At 43.1% G+C, this 19,843-nt stretch overlaps 1 protein-coding gene across 14 annotated transcripts in view; it reads left to right on the top strand.

Moving 5' to 3' along the window:
• robo2 (roundabout, axon guidance receptor, homolog 2 (Drosophila)) overlaps positions 1-19,843 on the top strand; it is a 260,511-nt gene that overhangs the window by 164,645 nt on the left and 76,023 nt on the right. The window lies entirely within an intron of this gene.

Below are 19,843 nucleotides of genomic sequence, written 5' to 3'. Positions count from 1 at the left end.
AGTGCACGTTTCTGACTAGACATTCAAACGGACAGTCAGTCACTCCAACAGTCATGTCTAGCAGCTGTTCGAAAGGGACAGCCCTTTAATCACTGTACTGTCATGTAAACAGAAAAAGAGGCCTCATCTTGTCCATTCAGACCATAAAGCATGTGAATATCCAAAAGAAGCTCAACAGACGGTTCTCTGCGTTCCGTTGTTGCCACTGGCCTTCCCTTGACAGCGACACCATTAGCAACCGGTGTCAGGGCAAGGGCAAATCTGGGCGGGAATGGATGGTCTCCAGGGGGAAAGCAGGAGGCTATATGGTGGCTGAGGACGAGGGGGATGGGTGTCATATTGCAAATCATCAAACAAAGCAATGAGATTACCGCCAGTAACTGGTTTTAATATCAGTATTGCTCAGATATTGCCAGAATCTCCACAGTGCCAACTTAAAAATGTCAAACATGATTTAAAAGGTTATTACACTGCCTAGTGGGGAAGAGAAGACATTCTCATTTTTTTTTCTGTCTTTTTTTCAGCTGTTTGGTTTTTATAATAAATCTCTCTATATTCTCCTCGCTCCAGCCATCCTGTCTAGAGCTTGATGAGTATATAGTTCAATATAGTTTCTGAGAGGAATGATCAGTGAGTGAAAATACCAAAAAATCAAAACATATTACACTCATCTCATAAAAATCAATGTGTTAGCTGTTACGGTCTAAAACAAGTCTTTCTATTGGAAGTCTCTGGAAAACTGCACTCTACAATATCCTGCATTGATCTCAATGTGGGGTCTGTGTAGTCTCATTTTGGCTCTTGTCATGATAGGAGCCTATTGTGTTCCCTGTGTGATTGTGCTATGATCTAAACACACCCCAATCCTGTTGTCTCCTCATGTTGTTGCCGGGGGGGCCCCTGTTGGAACAGGCCTTTCCAGGGGCAGGCCTTTGATACTCGCAGGAACCATTAGATGTCTTGTTCAAGCACATTAGTTCCAGTGTTGACTAGGGACAACTCAGGGGGACTGGGGTGGCCTGTACCGTCATATTGGTCTCAGGAAAACCTTAGTTACTCTAAAGAGAGCGAGACAGGCTGGATTTGCAAAGCCTCGGCTGGGGTCAATAAGGCTACAATTTGCCTCTGCTCAAATCCTTCGTATCCACTGCTTGCCATCCCTCTTGAGCATTATTTTTCCCCAAGCTATAGCTTGCTGTATAAGTCTGAGTAGCATGCATATGCAATGATTTCTGAATTCCCATGCACCTGCTCTCCCCTCCCCGTCGCTTCCACATATCTAGGCCCCTCAGGGGAAGAACAGAACTGATATTCTTGCCACCCCACTCCACCCTCACCCTCCACCCATCACCGCCACCCACCAGTCAATCTTCTGCTCCTCACTCATTCCCCTCCTGCTGGAATGCCAGCATGATTTTTGATGTGTTTGACAAAATACAAAGAAATACAAAAAAATAAATAGATGCATGATAATTCAACCTGCTGAACTGGGATGATATATGCATCAGACATTACACTTTCAGTTAATCATCTTCCTATCATCCTTTCTGTGATATGCAAGTCTGATTACCTGAACCACTTTAAATAATCTCTTATTTTAACACCTGCATTCAGTGATCATTGTGTCTTGGCACCTGTGCCAGACTGGGGTGGTGAAGTCTTTGTCTCAAGCTTGAAATAACTTCATCTTCTTAATGGAGAATTACATGGTACATAGAAGCTTTGGACCCCCGGAGACAGAAGTGTATGTGAGTTGAGCCAGCAGGCTATGCACTGCACGTTCTGCTCTTTTTGTCTCTGATCAGCAGGTTTGTGGTGTGGCATGTTGAAGTGGTGTGTGCTCATTTTCAAATTTGTTTGCTTCATAAATCATTGGCTTTCTCCGTAGTACAGTGAGAGGGGAAATTGGCAGGGAGTGAAAAAGCACTCTTTAAGCACCCCCAGCTGCTCAGCTGTCCTAGACTTGGGCTCGTCCTCATACAGAAGTGACGACTTAGGCAGTGCAAATTGAACCAATCCATCAAACTGCGTACAATTTGTTTAACCTTCCCCTGTCATATATTTAATGTCTCTGTTATTACATATAGGGAAATGGCACATTCTGTTTTAACTAGTTTAATAGTTATACGAGCACATGCAGGTAGGAAGATGCATGCTGTGCATATGCATAGACTGAGTGACTAATGGAGTACCGCTTGTTGTGGGAGGTGTGTTAAAGGGAATAGAAGAGTGCTGCAGAGAACAGAGTAGCAAAGAGCATTAGACAAGAATCAAAGAGAATACAGGAGAAAGAGAGTATGCAGAGAAGTGGAAAAAAGTGCAGGGATAATAAAACAGTCTCTCTGGCAAGCAGCCAGGCAGAGTGTGAGGGCAGGGTTCAGATAAAAAGAAGAATAGGAGACTTGGAAGTCAGCCAGTCAGATTTCACAGTTTTTTTTTACTCCCGCTTCTCCTCCCCCCGTTTATTGTCAGTGCCAAGATCTTTTGCCAGAAAGTAATGGAAACTCCCTTGTAGCTAGCGTTCCAATAGTGGAGTAGAAGAGCGGGTTTGTTGAAAGGCCACTTTTGATTGTTGTTGTCTTACATGTACAGTGCGTATGGTATGCTGCAATAGAGTCAATACATTTCTCCTGTGTGTCTGACACCCTTTGAAAAGACCATTTTGTGTTGAATGTATGAGCTGCACTTTACCTGTCCACTTCCCCATGTGATCCCAAAACTCCTTGAATTGACCCAGTGGAATTCCAGATATGGTTGCTATGTTTTTCTACACAAGTAGTCAAAAATCTGTGACAAAAACCAGTAGGAGTACCGAAGGGAAGTCAGCAAGGTCCCTAGATTGATTCCCATGTGTTTCTGGAAATATGGGTGGAGAGAGTAAAAGAGAAATATTCAGCAACCACCATGGAGATTTTAACTCCCAGCTGTACATCTTCTTGGTGGCAAAAAGACTGGGTATTTTCCATGACAGTTTGAATGCAAAGCAAATAGGTACTGAAAAAACATGATACTCCATTGACCATCCCTGCATAAGTAAAGGATTAAAAAAAAAAATGTCCAGCCTGCTTCCCAAACACTAACCATGAAAGGACAGAAGATGCATGGTGCAGAAATTGCAGCCTGCTTGTGCAGTTGACATAATGCCCCGCAATGACACTTATTAAATTGTAACAAGCCCGCCCTTGGCACCCCATCTTTGCCCCCGCAGCCCCCGCCTCCTTCCAGAGCCCAGAGGTTTGTCAGAGCACGAAGAAGAAACTGCTGACATTGTGGGCTGCTGCTGTTCCTCGTTATTGCAGCCTACATCTCAGAGCTGTCAGTAGCTAGCTGGTGGTGACGTGGGGAAATTGGACTGACTGCTTTCTACAGGGCATTCCCCCCCTGCTGTGCCCTGACCTGAAATATGAGAGGAAGGCCACTAGTCATTGGACCATCACCTACTGTAGTACACGGAGAAACAATGGGAATTGCACCTTAACTAAAGGCAGCAGTAGCCAGTGTTTGGATTTGAAAGTTTGTTTGAGAAAGGAAGCGTGCGTCTTAGCTTTTTTTCATCTGCCCTCCCTCCTCCAGCTGAAGTGAGAGGAGCCTTAAGAGAGAATGGGATCTTGAGCAGGACTCACCAGTGGAAAGAATTTATCTGCGATTAGCAGAAGATTGGATAAACTAATCCTTGGGAGCTACTTCAAGGCCCCTCAGTCCCTTCTCCTGAGGGACAGAGGCCTATGTATCAGGCTAATATCCAAATACCCACACATATGCACATTCTCACACACACAAACTCAAACTAGTATAAACAGATATACAAAATACAAAGGTTCAGTCGCTAAACAAGGCTTTGCAGTAATGCAGATGTATTCAGATAAACTCATGTTCACACTCACACATGCAAACAGTGAAACATGCACACCCGTGCACTACCCACAAAATCCCTTCTCCACCACCTGCTAACCCACATCCATAATGTTTTCCTCTCCCCTGCAGCTCATCAGGGATTAGGGAAATTGCCTGGAATGAAAGAAATATGTTCTTTGATGGCCCCTTTTCATGCATATGGTGGCACAAGACGCAGCTGGAGGTTCTTTCTGTAGCCAAGGAAAAGGGTTCAGCTGTAGAGAACCCAAACACAGTGAATAAAGGGGCGTTGTGTTCTCTTTTCTCACTTTTTCAAGATGGATAATCTTGCTTGTGCTCGTAGTAACTTGTGCATGGGGCGGAGAGGGCAGACAAGCGGGTAGTGGTCTATAATTGTACCTAGTGTGACTGCGCGTTGAGGGTTTTAATCGGCCCATCTCTACTTGATGGTCTTCGAAAGCCGTATATCCTGTTGGGGGCGCTGGGGGCTGGGGAGATAATTGAAGGGTTTTTAGCAAGGACTTCCATTGTAGCACACAACAAGTTCAGGTTTATCACCACAGGAGGGCAATACATAAGATCTTTTTGGGATAGAGTTTGAGGATCGCCTGAGTAACCAAACCTCACTGCTTCCTGGGGAGTATAATTATACACAATATTTTTTGCTGTATTGCCAGTATAATGTAAAATGAGCACTAATGTGTATCAAATTACATCTTCCCTCTATTCCCTCTGTTAAGCTATATTATTGTTATAGTGGGATAGTTAGAGATGTGAAGGTGAGAAGATGTAATCAATTTATTTGTCAAGGAGAGATATATGCAGCTATGGGTCATTTTAATGCCCCCACTCTTCATTTGGCTGCCTCTGCACCAGTCAATGGCAGTCCTAGAGTACATCGATCTATTAACAATGTGTAAATATTGACTAGCTGTGCAGTAATGTATATTTATGCAATTATTTGGGGCCTACTCTCATCCTTATGCATTTCCTCACCTATGACCTTTACACAGCCGCAGGCATTTAGGCTGTGTTATTATGATAAATACATTCTGCTATTGTAAGAAAAGGTGAAGATTGGCATCCAGATTGTATTAAGTCCATCAGGCAATCTTCAAGAGGCTGATTTATTAACTAAAATAGTTATTTGCGAGTACAAACAGTAATAAATGCCTTCAAATTATTACCTTTGATATCTCTATGGCTCTATGTATGGGCACTGTGGGAATTTTTTTTGGTTTTGTTTTTTTAACAGTCAAGAGTTATTTTTTCATTCTAAGCAGTTATTTGCTCTCCATCTCTCCGCCTCACTCCCTCTGTCTTTCGCTTAAGGGAGATCATCCCATTTTGTGTGTCTTTCTGCGGGCTCTGCTTAGATGTTTGCTTTGTTTTAACCACAGCAGAGAGGCTTTGATCATTTAGAGATGGACTTACTTATTTTAGGACATGTATTTCAAGTGTGTGCTAATAATCATGAATGTATACATCTGTGTGCTTGTTGGCCGGTTTCTTCACTGTGAAAATTAGGTTGGAGTACAATGTGGCCTAGTCCCCACAATCCCAGTGCAAAGGCGTGGGGAATTTTTGTTGCCCCAATGAAATGAAGGGTGGAAAGGAGGGGAAAAAAAGGCTGTATTTGAAATGGACTCCCAGCCTGGAACCCAGGGCTTGGTCCAAGAACCACAACCAGGCCAGAGTTACTCCTCTGTGGTCATCCCAACCTTGTAGCGTCCTGGCACAGGCCAGTGGCACAGAAATAACAGCAAAGAAAAGGGAAGTCATTATGGGGCTGGGTTAGTGCTCACAGTGAATTATTATGATGGTGTCCAAAATAAACAAGCACACCACACTTTGTTGGTTTATGAGAAAAGGGGAAAAATTATCAAGATAGAAAAATAAATGCAATTATAAAAACTGGCATCATATTTCCTTTGAAGTCTGTAATTTTCTAATTTTGTTATAATTCTACTCTTTCAGCCAAGAGAGTTGGCAGTATGTCCCTAAAATACTTGATATGATGTTGGAGTGTTGAATATAGAAAAGGGAATTATGGAATAGATCTATTTAAGGACTTTACTGAATGGATTTCAGATATCAGCGAAGAAATATATGTACATGTTTTTTATAAAAATATGTTAGTAACACATAGTCCAGTTCTACCTAACCTCCAGTCAGAAAATTGTGTCATGTAAACACTCACACAGAACACACACACACACACACACACACACACACACACACACACACACACACACACACACACAAACACATAGCACATCAGTAACAGACTCTAAATCCGCAGCTTCCCCTACTGTGCTAATGGAGGGCTCATATCTTCTTAGTCCCACAGGAAAGTTGTGCTGTATACCTTCCCATTGTGAGGCTAATCTCTGGTTTATGGGCCAGAGAATTTCTCTCCAACCACAACAACTAACCCTTAAAAAACTCTCCCACAAACCACACAGGGTCATATCTCAAGCAATTAACTGGGCTTAGCCCAACACATAAGCTGTCTGCTTCCAGGCGTTGGGAGACAGAAAGACAGCACTTGCATGGGGTCCTGGGATGGTGACTGCCCTGGGGGCTATAGGAATTGATTGGATATCCTTACTTAGGGATGGCAGAGTTTCTGGAAGTGTTTAGCATGCTGACCTAAGATAGATGAGGCCAGTGTCCTCTTGGCAATTTCCACACAAATCCACTTCTCTGCAGCACTCGACGTCAGTCCGTGGCTCCCGTTCACGTCAATTCTCTGTGCTTAAACAGAGATTAGATGAGGGAGATGACACTGGGGTGGTGCCGCTCCCTTTTCATCTTTCTTAACCCCCTTCCTGTTGAAACGCAGCATTATGCCCCCCCTCCGGGGTCACAGCATCAGGGTCACAGTGTGAAGGTAAAAAGCTGTGGTGGGTAATGAAATAGAATAATAAATGTGGGAGTGTGCCATGTGGTGCCAGGATCCTGGGGCGGGCAGGAACAGTGGGGTGTATGAGGGCCTCTCTGCCCCAGGGTCAGAGTCCACACAGTTCGAAGGGTGCCAACACAGCCCAGATCAACAACGGGAGCATCCTGATGTTCCTCTGATCTGGTCAGGTTAGGCCTTCGTGGAGGTGTCTGGGTCTTCTGCTCGAGGGAGTAGAGGGTTGGGTGAAGCTCAGTGCAGTGATGGGATGCAAATCTCATCCTAGTTGCCATGATAAGTTGTTTTTTTGTGAAATTGGTGACTTTTTAGGCTCAAACTAACGTAACTGAAAATTTCATGTCATTACAAGGGAAATATATTACTTGTTTTGATTATCTGATTAATATCTTGTTCTGATATTGTACTTTTGTCGATCATATTTATTTTTGGGGCGTATAAATGTTCTGCGATGTAGTTTGTACTTGCTTGTGACTATGGCCCTTTTAGCCAGAAAAGCAAAATTGAAAGTCTCATGATATACAGAATAGTATAGTGTGAATTATGAGAAAATCTGATATATTATGAGAAATTGTAGAAATATCACAACATAATTTATCCTAATCATTTGCAACCAATATGGACATAAGCTACTGTTTTAAATCATGTTTTGGTTAGCATACTGCATTGTGGTGTGTAGTTTACTGTTAAAGCTATCTTGACACAGTCCAGTGTGTTTGCAAGTTTGATTTATTGCCCGTCCTTGCATTCATGTCTTTTGACATAGAAGACTACCTTTGATTGTGTTCTTACCATTTTACAGGGCAAACCTTTTATGTAGCAATCAGTGTTATTTAATGGATCAAGATTTCATTGCTAAGGGGAAGAATAAAGTAAAATAGGTTATTATTGCTTTATCTGCAGGTGTAATGCTGTTATTTGTTATTTGTTATTTTTGTGTCCTTTATGATTGCCCTTGACATTTTTAGACCATTGGCAGCTGTCTCATTTTTACATTGAAAAAGCTTAACGCAAATCTCTCTTGCCCTTTCCTTCTCTCTCCTTTTGGTTTTCATACTGTGTTCAACTGCACACCCACAAATAGATACATTCCTCAGTCTTAAATGTGGAGAATTATGTGGTAAAGAATATACATGTTGTTCTTTCAGTCAGTGGAAAATGACAGAAATAGCCAGACATTTTGCTCTTAGCAGGTGTCTCACCAGATTTTACACAGGTTACTTGCTCCCAGTCTGGCCAAAGCTAACATGCAGAATGAGCATTATCTGGGCGCATTATTCATTGGAACATTTCTGCTGTCTGTAGGTAGTAAGTAAAATGTAATTGCCACAAATGTATACTGGAAGTGTGGAAGATGTCTTTGACAGCCATAAAATATGTAATAAATAACAATTTTCTGGTAGGCCAGTGGCACTATACATAGCTTATTATTGTGTTTGACAAAAATAAATCACACAGCCAGACTATCACACCACAGACACAACACCTTTTAGCCCCACATTCAGTTATATACCCCCACCGCCTTTAGCCTGCAAGTAGATGTCAGTTCACGGGAATTTAAATTGTTTTTCTTGGCCTCAGACAATGGAATGATAATGGATAATGGTGATCCGGCAGGCATAAAGAAGGAAAAGAGAAAGAAAACGGTCAAGGTTGAGAGAGTAAATTTCCTGGGGTCAGGGGTCTAGGGATTAGCAGATGTCAGAAGGAAAGCTGGGAGGATGGAGTGATGCAGGGGTGGAGGGGGGAAGAGGTAGAGGGCATGTAGAAGAAGGGTAGGGAATATGATAGTGGTCTCAGACTGGGTTCTAACAGTAACCCCAGGTCACTGGTAGTTCCTCTTAGACCTTCAGGAAATGCAAGGTTTACATTGCTTTCTTTCTTACTGAAGATTACTGTTGCTTTCTGTTTGCTTCTGTCTAACCATTTGTTTTCTTTTTTTCCCCATGTCTGTTCATGACAATCTGTCTTCTAATGTATCCTTCTCAACAACGGCCATGCCTTCCATAGGTAAGTGAAACTCAAACACAGTATATATAAACATATTTATTGACAGTATAAAAGTCCCATGCAGAAACTTTGTTGTTGTGCAACACAGACAGAACCTAGAAAAAAGATACAGCTGTTGATAGAGATACAGAGATCATGACAGCTAGCAAGAGGCTAAGAAGCACAATCACTTGGTTTAGAACTAATGCCTTTAACAGGATTTTCAGCATAAGTTCTCATGCCCCCCAAATTACACACTTAAACAAGGATCCTACCCAATCCTCCCAGGCTGAGCAGTTAATATTTGTTCTGAGGACCCGTCTGTGTGTGTTTAAGCCCAGCTGGGATCCTGGTGAGTGCAGAGGGAGCGAGAGCGGGACGCTGAAGAGAAAATAAAATCTAGAAAATCAGCTTAATTGGCTTAAATTAAAACAGCACAGGAGAAATTGAAGCGGATGTGGAGTGAGGTTATCTGGAACGGTGCACTTGTACAAATACTGTGTATGTGTATGTGTGGGAGGGCACCGCAGCAAGTTGCTAGTGTTGCCTCAGTTCCTTCCTCCGGGTTGCTTGGCACCAGATGGGCTCCGTGAGTGAGGAGCAGCTGAGGAGTTTGATGAGCCCCAGTGAGGCCCTGTGCGGAGAGGCCCCACCTTTCGTACATGTAGCTCCATCAGGGGGGAGGTATACAGGCCTTGGGAGGGCTGTTAAACTTTCATCTACAGTCGTCCTCCCACCCTTCACAGCTGGTTCAGCCCATATCCGTGGTCCCAAAGAGGCCAAGGGCAGGGTCAACAGCCCCTCTATAGCCATAAAACATACAACACTCCCACAGAGGAAGAAGTTCCTCCACTCCATTTTCTCCTCTGCCATTAGTCTGGACACAGTTTTAGAAGATTCTCCCTCTCCACGCAATTATTTGGGCAAACTCTTTGTGTTTCACCTTAATGTCTTGCTCTTTGTTTGTCTTTCTTCCACCTGTATTTCACTCACATTGTGATTTCACTCCCACTTTATGTAGCGAGGGAAATAAACGTCTCCTCTGTCTAGTCCACATGTGGAATATCACGCTCCTCGCTGCCTCTGTGTCTCAATATTTTATTTTTTTCTTTTACCAGCAAACAACATCCTCCTAGTTTGGTGTTATCTCCCCAAGGTTACTGTCAGGGGGAAAGAGAGGTGATCCAGACAGACTCCATCTTGTTGGACTACAGTCAGATAGCAGCTAGTGAGGGGCCTCCTTTGTTAGGATGACCTTCTGTATCAGAGAGGAAGAGACACGGTGAGCAGACAAAGCGTCAGACAAAAAAATATGATGAGAGTGTAGCGTAGTGTTGTATAGTGTTTATCTCTGTGGACTAGAACAATTGTAGACACATCAATGCATGCTCCTTCATATTGAGAGCTCTTTGTCTCTGTTCTCTCTTGTCTCGGATTCACTGATTTAACTTTGCATACCTTTATTATTATTAGTCCAAAGCAGGTGGTTCAAGTCTGCAGGGGAGGATATAAGTATCTCAATCCAGCACAGATTGTATGCTGGCAGTTTACTGATAAGAAGGCAGGGGCCTGCTAGTGGAGCTGATGAGTTTGGAAATGTCTTCGGAATTTCTTCTTTAGCAAAGTTCAAGTTCAAACCACAGTGACAGCCCAGCTCAGGTGTGTTTGAACAAGACACTGAATCACTGTCAGTTTCAAGACTGCTGGTTGACCCTAAACATTGACTACACCATGGAAAGCATCCAAAACTGCAATTACTCAGCAGGGTACAACAGCGTAAAATAAAACCTATAAAAGTCAAACAATTCTGTTTGTCTATAGCCCCTCTGAGTTCTCTCTGGAGGCACTTGATGACATAACCAGAGTGAGTAAGAAAAAGAGAGAGGATATGACCATGCATAAACATGGCATGTTTCATCTGTTCTGTTGTGATTATTGGGGAAGGCAGAGGAGGTTGTCTGTAGAACATCTTTAATGGCCATCTCCTCTTTTTCTTACCCTGTCTGGACAGGCTGACACCCTGTATCTCAGAGAAGCTGTCCAAGTCTGCCAGGAGGGATTCTCCAAGCCTAAATATCTGAAAGATTAAACTCTGCTGTGTGTGTGTTACTGTGAATGTGTGTCTTTGGGTAGCATTGTAGCATTTAATTTGTAGAGTTGGGATTATTGGCAAGAGACTTTTACTGCATGTGTACTTATTCGTGCATACATTTTGAACAATTGACAATCAGGAGTCCTGCTGTACCCACACTGGCTAAAACAACAGCTCCAGCGTGAAATCACTCACTAAACAGCTTTTCATAAAGCGTGTTTCGCCTAGTAGACATGCACACTCACTACTTAAATTACACTGCAGGTATTCTAATTGGAAAATTGCCCCTGACTTGATTTGCATGTTTGTGATACAGTGAATTAGGAGCTAAAGAAAAGGGAATGAATGCTCCACCAACCAAAACTGTCCATACTACTACTGTTGTCATTTAATAATAACACATATGTTAATTTATCTGCAAATTTTCCATTACATTCCAGTGTGTGCTATATTGTCCAGCTCTGCATTGAATATATATTTGCAAACAAATGCATCAGTCTTACCTTAATGTGCATATGTGCATCTGTGTATTTATTATCGTACATTATGTGTATGCAGCACAGAGGAAATTAATTAATTACCAGGCTCTGCAGTGGCCTTCTCATCCTCTTTTTCATTGCTTCTCCTTCTTACACTCCCCACTCCTTAATTCTTGAAAAGTTTCCTTCTCAGGTGACATGCGGCAGCTCAGCCATTATACTTGTTTGTCATTTCTGCCAGTCCATGCCAACTTTTACTGTTGGAATAAGACCAAAAAACTTTCCAAAAGTAGTTTTGAATTCCCAGCCGAACATCGCATGTTTCCTCTGGCTTTGATTCTGCATCCCTCTCTGACTCAACGGATGGAGAGGGCAGGAGAGGCTATACGATTTAGACAGCTTTTATCTCCCTAGCCAAGCTGCAGTGGAACTCTGAACTGCCTGCTTGCTAACCCTGTCAGGACCAGACAGAGGACTCTGGTGGAATGAGACCTGAGGATGACTTGTGTGTCACTCTTGGCTTATATCCTCTCCCTTCGCTGCCTGAAAGCCACGACTTAGTGAGGAGGCAAGCTGAAACACACAATGCGGGGAGTAACATTCCTGACATTGTTGCCTGAGCCAGTCAGCGGTAATTGTTTATTTGAATATTCCGGTGCAAGACAGCTTCCCCATGTCAATTGCTCAGAAAACAAATTACGATGAGCAGCGCTGTTGAGAGAAATTGGGTGATAAATGGAGCTGAAAGTCCCTATGTGCAGAACTTGGCAGAAAATCCTGCAGCTCGTAGAACTTAGTTGTGCACACAGGCTTTTCTCCCGCTTGCCTATAGGGAAATGCAATCATGCCCTGACCCCAGGATTTAACTTGATCTTCTTACTGACTCACTTCCACATTTTGTTTACAAAGTCTAACCTGCAGGCTTAGGAGAACACACAAAGTGGAATTAGCAAAGTATTCTGAATAAACACTGCAGACCTTCAATTGCCTTATTTCTGTAATAGTTAACTACACTAGTAGTTCTCCCATGGTCTCTTCTTTGCCCTGATGGTCATGTCCACATAGAATGTCAGTATCTGGCAGTGAACACATCAAAGACTGTTTACCCATCAAACAGTCTGTGCGGAGTGGGAGATGTTTATTCTGCCCTGGGCTCTCATTCAGCTAATAGGCAGGGCTTCACTCTTGATGAATTGTCAGAAAGAAAGTGCCACATTCCTCCTCCGATGGCACTTTGAGAGTGTTATTGCTTTTTATTGCTTTCCTCCCTTAATGAGTGGAAGGGAGCCCAATTACCAGCAGAGGCCATCAGGTTTCATCTCCGTAACACATTTCAACCAGCAAGTATTATTATTGTTCATTAGGTTAGGGCCAGAATCTGCCTAGCTAATGAGAAAGCTCAGCAGCCAAGAACCCTCATGTACCAACAAGACCACAGTTTCATTAATTATAACATATTGCCTAATAATGCCTTGAGAGAGATGGGCAATCATCAGTTCTTATTTTCTTTTTTTTTCTTCTTCTTCCTTTAAAGAAACATCACAGTAAGCTGCATTGTGGGGAGTGTTTGTTTTAACATCGACTCTCAGAAGGAGTTGAGTTCGGTAGAGGACTGTTGAAAGAGAGCTCTGTGTATTTGTTGGCAATGAGAGGAGATTTGGACTGGAGGAGTCCTGCCAACACTGCTGTTTAAGTACACACAGCGTTATTGGGTTACTCCAGCGGGGGTAGGAGTAGACTCGGTGGGCCTGGATTAGCATGGGGGCAGAGAGCGGACAGCTGGGTGTTTCTGGTGGCACAGGATGGGGCTAGGCATGCGTTTATGTGTGTCCCCAAGAGGGAAACATAGAAGAAGAGAGAAAGAAAGAGAAATAGACAGCACGCACAGCCGCAATAACAGCCGCAGCTCAACCATTTTCTCTGCCACATTTACTCTTTCTCCTTTCGGGGCCATTTCTCGTTTACAGTCTGTGGCGTAAACAGGGAGTTACTTCCCCTTGGAGTGAGAGGGCTTCAGGTGGAAAACAGAGGCTATCGCCTCCATCTCCATCCCCCAGTGACTCACCTCATCTTCTAGTCTACCAGTCCCGAGCTCGCCAAGGTCTAATTAGCTCACCGGCACAGAACATAGCCAGAGTAATTGCGCTGAGTGTGAAAACTCAGCCCGTAGCAACCTGGCTTGTGTACACATGAGGCTGCTCAAATAACGTGGTGCTGTGGCAGGCGGCCACCACAATCTTTTCTCCTTTATTTATTCACTTACTCAGTCACTTAGCCTTGCTTGTCATCCTCGCTCTGACGCTTAATCAGATTTACCACGCAGTTAGGACTGTTTCAGTCTTTATTTTGTTCTCTGAGGCTTGTTCTGCTTTTTCATTTGGAACTGTCAATCTTTCTCAGCGTCTTTTTTTGTTTCTTCTTTGTTATGGTCTTAAGTTTTTTACCATTTTCCTCTTAGTGACTCTTTGACTATGAGTGGTGTAATTTGGGTCATGTATTCAGTCCTCTTTGATCCATTAGATGCTTAAGGATCTTTTTTCAGCTAACTTCTGTATTCCTTTTTGGAAAGACCAGAGGTTGACTCATCGAACAGTGACCCTGGGGGCTGTCAGTCCTTTCAGAATAACACAGAAACTAAAATCCTGTTTCTGACTGGCATGGGTTCACACATACTGTAAATAGTAACAGATATTTATACAACTTTGCCAATGTTATCGCATGACTTTTTAGGGATTAAAATGAGAGGAACTACAGTGTCCTTAGGAAATGAGTGGTTTTGAATGTATTTCACAGGCTTCAGGTTTATGACACATACTTTCCAAATAAAATACCACAAAACCCTTTTGCAACACAAATCCAGTTTAAATTTGTGTTGCAAATGCAGAAAAAGACACAAACCTTGACACATGTTCAAACACATTGGGATCTTTCACTCCAAAACAGCAAAACAAGGGGGAGTAAGTCTTTTTTTTTTATAAATGGAGAGACCATTCACTCCCCCTGAGACAGCAGTATTTAGTGATGTCACCTGAGGCAAGCGGGGAGGGGGTCAGAAGATGGGGGTTAAAATGGAGCCATCTAACCTTCACCATCCTTCATCCTGATGGCTGGTTCAAGGGAGGAAGGAGGACGAGAAGGAAACTGGATTGGAGAGGAGAGGAGGACAGTGGGAGCATGGGCCAGGCTTCCCGCTATGATGGATAGAGGATGTTTAAAGAGAAAAGAGCAGTTGATGCTAGTATGGCTGCAGAGCCAGGGAATAAAAGAAGAAAGACTGAATAAAAAGATTCATCACTAGGGAAAAGGTATTAGTCTGATGGAAGGACCAGTAAAGAGAGTAAAAGAGAGGGAGGGGTGGACGAGGGGGGGGGCAGAGGCAGTGACATAATCTCAGAGGTGTAAAGGTGAAGATTTGGTAAAAGAAGGAATTAATGCCGGCTGGCAGATGGAGCGTATTCCAGGGAATGTTAAATAATCATGCTGAGTCTAAAGAGAACGGGGAGAAATGGGTATTGTTTTGTCTTATCCCGTGCCTTCAAAGTGCCATTTTTTTCCTGCTGTCTGTCTAGTGGTGGGTCGTGGGTGTTAGGGGGATTATGAGTTTTGCCAGGCAGACTAGGGTTAAGATGAATGGTTGTCCTTTTGGATCCAAGATGGTCATTATCATTCCCACATGGTACTGCCAGATAAAGCCCCCAAAGCCTTTTTGATTCACATGGGTTTGTTGTCCGTCTCATTTTTCTTTTGTTTCTTTGTCTTCCTAGTAAACGTGGTACTATTTTATACCCCCCTCCTGGAGCGGAGTGAAGCCCTGTTCGTTACTTCTGCATGCATCATCTCTCAGTCAGTTACAATAGCAATAAATGAAAAAAAATTGTAGTTTCCATTCAAAGTTATTTCAACATGAATATTTTTTGGTGAAAACTGATCTGGAAATGATGAATCAATTAGATGCTCAGTAGAGAATTAATTAGTTGTAATTTTGAATGTGTATTATTTTTTATTTTTGTCATTTATCAAATAAAGATAACACTTTTTGTTTTGAGTGTTATAAAAGCTAACATTTTGTCTGTTTCAGATTAATAAAATAATAACCGTACTTAACTTTTGGTTTAGACTAAGTGAGAGGATTTTAGAGAGAGAAATATGTCAATAGGTTAAAAATAAATGGATTTAACTGTTGATTCTGGCCCTATTTTGCAGTAGCTGTCTAAGAGCAGTTGTTTTCAAAAAGGAAAGTATTCATCGGCTTTGTCATGTGTTGCATACTGGGTTTTTTTGATTCATTGACAGAGACAGTCCTTGGCCAACCATTATTTTTGTCTATAGTGAGACACAACAATAAATGTGTTTCCATCTGTTGCCTTGGTAGCAAATAACAGGGTTTAAAATGATTTCTCACATGGATTCCCTTAATGGCCATCTCTGTCTCATTCTTCTCCAATCAGAGACCAGTGTGATTAGACATGTCAGTCACTGGCAAAAGCCGCTCATACACAAAGGTGCTGCAGTTTTCTGTCTGAATAGACTTGGGAGGAAGCTCTCCAGTGGCAGCCTGGACACTGGAGCCATTCATATTCACATCCTCTTTTGTAGTGTCACTTCAGTATTGTAGTATGGGGAAACATGTTGACATTCCTCTCCACAGGATTATTGTCAGTCTTTGTGCTGTCCATTAAGCTGCACATTATTCTCAGCAAATAATAATACACCGAGGCTCACTACATGATTCTCTTGGATGGAAATGGGCTTTTACTGACAAGGAGATGAAATGTCTGGTCAGCTCACTGGCAAATGTAACTGGTTTGGACCGTTTCTGTTGAGCTATGTATGTACTGTATGTGTATCTAGTGCTGGTGATGGTGATCTGAGTATGCGTGCATATGTTCATTCATGCATGGGGATGCGTGTCTATGTATTTGTTCAGGTTGGCAGTAAAGAGGCACATAGTCACTTGCACTTTGCTTCAGCCTTTTGCCCATACCCTAGCCTCCTCCTTTGTGCCACCCATGTTTGCTCAGCAGTGGACACAGGCCTCTGCTAAGAGCATCTGGGGTGCTATGATTAAGTATTAATTCAGGCGTATGATCGATTTCCCTCCAGCTGCTGCAGAAGAACTGAACACAGAGGGCAATGTTCAAATCCTGACTCGGATTAGTGTTCAACAGATCTTTTTTTTTCTGTTTTACTCTGGGCACAATGTATAATATTCACCGCTGAACCAACCAGACAGACCACACACAAAGAATTATCTTCTCTTGTGTCATCATCACTATATACTCTTTGTTTTCCCTCTCCAAACACAAGCCTCTTGTCAGAAGTGTTTTTCCTTTTACACAACGATTCGTTCATCAAAGGGGGAGCTCTAGTGCTAATTTTGGATTGTAGGGTGAAAGATTATCTTTCTCTGTTTGTGAGAGTAGCAAACAGACTATGTCTTAGTCACGCATCCCAACGATTCAACTCTCCCCCTGAAGATCACTTGATCTCTGACCCCTGTTCAGGATAGATTGACACTCATGCCACTCAGTCAGTGAAGAGGCCTCTCCACCCCACCTCTAACCCTGCAGGTCACCAATTAGGCTGTGTGTCCGTCATCCAACGAGCCACTCTAGACCCCCCCCTTTTTCTTTAGATGATACCCCGCCACATGGAGGCCATATTGGTCCTGTCCATTTGTCTTCATCAGGGTCTATCACAGTGGAGGCCTCCATAGCCCCAGAGGGGCCCCCCATCTCTGGTCATTTCTCACTCACTGCCTCTAACTTTCCCTGAGAGGTCCATGCATATTCTCATCACCCCATCCCTTGAGAAACACCTGATGGCAGGTACAATGGCAACCCATTATGGTGAAGCAGTTTTGTTTTCAGCATGATAATGAAGAGGGGGAATGGGGTGCAAGCAGAGGACAGCGTACTGGGTAACGATGACTTTGGAGGGTCCGCGGTGCACTGGAGCGTACAGTAGGGCTTTGCAGGCCAGTATATTTCCCTGGAATTGGAGGGTGTGAAACAAGGCTGAAATGGCAGGCAGAGGCCAGCTAATGGGCCTGTCAACACAGCCAAACTTGCTTTGAGTTTACTGTTTTAGTGTCATTTTCTGTGTGTGCGTGTGCTAGGGTGTGTATTTCTGACCATGTGAGCATACGTGTGCATGAGGGCCTGCTCCCTCATCACTCAAGTTGAATGGATGTCAGCCAGCAGCGAAATTAGACTGTCTCTCCCTTAGTGGTGGACTGTCACTATTGAGATGGAAGGAGGGAGAGCGGTCTGGTCCCAAGGCACTTTTAGTGGAGGCCCATTTTGAAGCGTTTAATGTTTGACACACACTGACACACTGTCAAAAGCAGTATGACCTACAAACAGCCATACTTTCGATCAAAAAGGTATGGCAAAGCCACAGCATAGGGCCATATACTCAAAGTCATACACCCATTAAATCAGGCAAGCAGTGGCTCTCTATTTTATTTAAACGCCTGTATTTGGCACCAACTCAAAAACTGGCTGCTCGAATTCCAGTAAGCCAATTCATTTGATTGCCTGACACAGTGGGGACAATACCTTTTGTTACTCAGATACAATGATTTTTGGAGTGAGGTGTCATACCCTTGAGCCAGGGGCAGACTCCATCCACTCCTCAAGGATTGTACATTATGTAAGGGAAAAAGAGACTCTCTGATTTTGGTTTGAATTAATTTTAGAAAAAGCTTTGGATAAACATTTGTATCAGCCAATAAGACTTTATAGTGCTACATCCTTAGGTTTCAGAGATGTGATTAAGGGGGTTATGCATGTATGTGCATGTGTTGGCACATGAATGTCAAGGTTAATCTCAAGACCGCCCTCTCCATTTTCAATAAGGTTTGGTAATTACTGTAGAGATAATCTTCATACTTTACTGTTTCTCCCACTGTTGGCATTGCCCCATTCACTTTTTATGTTCTAGACATCTAGTATACAACTCACTTTTTTACTCCCTTTCCTCTCTCAAACCAACATATTAAACATTTATTATTCTTTTTTTACTCATTCATTTCAGTGAAAAGCAGACAGGGGGGCGTAGAAACAGCTGCAGACGTGCAGCATGTTGTGACTTTATGGTGATATTGCTCATGCACTCCCTAAAGCATCTCTTTGTCTGACGGCTAAGTGGAGTGAGGTTACAGTCTCTTATTTTATCAGGCTTTTACCACTCCTCCGCTTCCCCCTCTGTCCCATTACAGGTCATCCTGCGGCATCTCCCGCCGCTGCGCTTAAATGTTTAAAAGCCTTTTCCCCTTCAGCTTTACTGTTTGTTTACCTATTTATTATGTTACCATGCCTCTCATTTATACTGTCTGTTGTAATATTATTCTATCTCTCCTTTTACTCGTTTTATATCTAGCTTGTTTTTTTGTTTTTTTTTTACTGTGTTTGTGTGCTCTGATGTGAGTGAGTGCATAGCCAGGTGCTTGGCCTGGCATTTATACGAGTCTACCATTGATCCTACCACCAGACCAAATATGTCCACTGAGAGCTGGAGGAAGCCACTTTTCCCTTATATACAATATCTTTTTTTCTCTGTTAATTTATACAGTTATTGGATTCCTCAGGTCCTATTCTCAGCCTACACTATGATCCTCTTGTTTATACAAGGTCTGGTTGTCCTTGCAGATTTAGCCACTTTAATTTGCGGTTGGCCATAAATGCTGTGTTGATTCACGGCTGGTAATTTAGCTCGTGGCCACGAGGGGAGTGGACAGGCCCTGGTTCCTGCTCATTAATAGTGGGGCTGCGACAGCAAGAGAGTGGAAAGTCTTCCAGGCTCCATTGATTCACCGTCTCCATGCTGCATACTGATGCCTAATGCCCTAGTTCAACAACCTTAGTGGGAAGAGGGAGGGCGAGGGAGAGAGACAAAAAATGTCTTGGCCTGACACAGATTACTGTCTCTACTGAGCAGCCTCGCCGCTTCCCACTCCAGTTACACCACCACTCTCCAGAGAGGTGACTGCACTATGCATGGTCCATGTTTTGGTCTCTTAAGTTTTCACCAGCTGTCAGTGAGTCTTAGTCATCTCAGAGTTATGTGTTTAGACAGAAGGCTCGAGAACAAAGAGGTGTGTTTAGCAGGTGTCTTCACCATGCAGCATTTAATACCACCAGTTTGTAATTTGTTGGTGGTACGTGTGTAGAGTGAGACCTGATGAAGACTAATGGCGCATTAGCTTCCACTAAATCACAGTTGATGTTCAGTGAAAACAGTCATGACCCTTATAGCCCTTCCAGACACTGAGGGGTTCAGGCAACTGAACCCTAAGGGGTAAAGGTCGACTAAAGCAGTTAACAGAGCAAAAGTCACACCTGACCTGACCCCACTGTAACCTTAGAGGCAAAGATTGGCCACCACTAATCTGTCACTGAAGACCCTCCCATTTTGGCCCAGCACACACTTAAATAGAAGGTCATGAACACTGGAGGACACTATAGTGAATCGCTGCCTTGAATAGAGTGAAGTATAACTGGAGGT

Source organism: Dicentrarchus labrax, unplaced genomic scaffold (assembly GCF_905237075.1).
Source record: "Dicentrarchus labrax unplaced genomic scaffold, dlabrax2021, whole genome shotgun sequence".
Taxonomy (NCBI): Eukaryota; Metazoa; Chordata; class Actinopteri; family Moronidae; genus Dicentrarchus; species Dicentrarchus labrax.
The sequence above is the reverse complement of the archived record's forward strand: the minus strand, read 5'-3'. Positions and strand labels throughout refer to the sequence as shown.